A 1770-nucleotide genomic window follows, 5' to 3' on the forward strand; every position below is an offset into this window, starting at 1 on the left:
ATAAATGTTTTATTAATAAAATAAAAAATATTTTAATTTTTCTTTTTATTGTATTTAATAAAAATTTTAAAGTCAAAAAATCCTCTACCATTTTGTAAATTTTCCCTATAGTTAAATGAGATATTAATCCTTAAAGATAGCCGAATGCGCGCTCGCCCAGCCTGCTACTGCAAAGTGTATATGCCTTGCTTGTGTGTATATACCGATTGCTTGGGGATTTACTGGCACCAACCGCCCCTCGCCGCTACAAATCTCTATAGCTCGGACGGTGTGCTTACCAAACTATCCCCGCTCCCCACGCCCACGCGCCCGAGCGATCGATAGGCGTATACATTTCGCAGTAGTATTCTATCTCGTTAAATATTGGGGATATACTTACAAAATGGAAAATATTTCGATTCAGTTTAGTCCGATCTACCCATGAAATATTTGGCGATTATTTCCAGACACACTGTATATAAATATACAAACACATAAATATTGAGTTGTCGAAAAGTTCGTGCCGATTTTGAAGGAAAATTGAAACGCAGAAGATTTAAATTTTAGTATACATTTATTAAATTATATAGGTGCCATTCTGTTCTACAACCTTTCTCCATCTTTCAGGCAACTTGAAAATTCCGTCCTTCCAGAATCTCTCAAGTTTTTCAGCGAAAAACTTTTCTAAGTGATTTTTTACTTCGATCAAAGAGTTGAAGCCATTTTCCATTAAGGGAATTTTGTAATGAAATAGATGGAAATCAGAGGTCTGATGAATATGGTAGATGAAGTAGAACATCCGAACCGAGCTTCACAATTTTGTCGTGTTATCAAAGACACATGAGGCCGCGCATTGTCCTGATGAAACACGATGCCCTTCCGATTCACTATTTCTGAACGTTTTGTTTAATTGCTGTCTTCAATTCGTCTAATTGGGAACAATATTTCTCTGAATTTGATTTCTCTGATTTATCGTCTCGTTGTTTGATAAAAGCTCATAATACAGGATCCCTTTCCAATCCCAGACACAGAGCATGACCTTTTTTAGATGAAGACCGGCTTTTGAGGTGACTAAAGGTTCATTCCGCTTTCCCCAAGATCTTTTTCGCTCAACATTATTGTAAATGTTTTATTCCTCCTATTTTTCATCCCCCACTACTTGCTTCAAAAATGGTGTCTCCTCGTTGCGTTTATAGAGCGAGTCGCAAATGGAAATGCGCTCCATCAAATTTTTCTCCGTTAAATCGTGGGGAATCCATACATTAAAACGGTTTAGCCAAGCTTCACAAAATGCTCGTGGATGGTGGATTTTGACATATTCAACATTTCTGCTAATTTACGTGTCGTAGCGTGGGTTATTCTCGATCAGTGTTTTAATCTGATTTTCATCTGTGGTGAAGGACCTACCCGGGCGTTCTTGATCTTCAAGGTTGAAATCACCAGCTTTAAACCTAACAAATCACTTCCGCACAGTTCTTTCAGCTATAGCTCCTTCGCCATAAACAGCATATATCTTATTTGCCGCTTGTGTGGCATTTTTGCCTTTCCGGTAAAAGAAAAGCATTAAATGCCTAAAATGCACTTTGCCTTTTTCCATATTCAAAGGCGTATAAAACTGAAAAATTAACGTATCACAACCAAATTTTTTTCCAAGTATGCCTGAAGTATCGTCTTTTACGATATGTACGCATGTCATTTTCAATCGTTCTGATATATTCAGACTTTATCTACCAAAAATCGGCACGAATTTTCCGGACAATCCAATATATAAATATATACAAATATATAAAT

The sequence above is a fragment of the Atta colombica genome, unplaced genomic scaffold (assembly GCF_001594045.1).
Source record: "Atta colombica isolate Treedump-2 unplaced genomic scaffold, Acol1.0 scaffold10, whole genome shotgun sequence".
In the NCBI taxonomy this organism is placed as follows: Eukaryota; Metazoa; Arthropoda; class Insecta; order Hymenoptera; family Formicidae; genus Atta; species Atta colombica.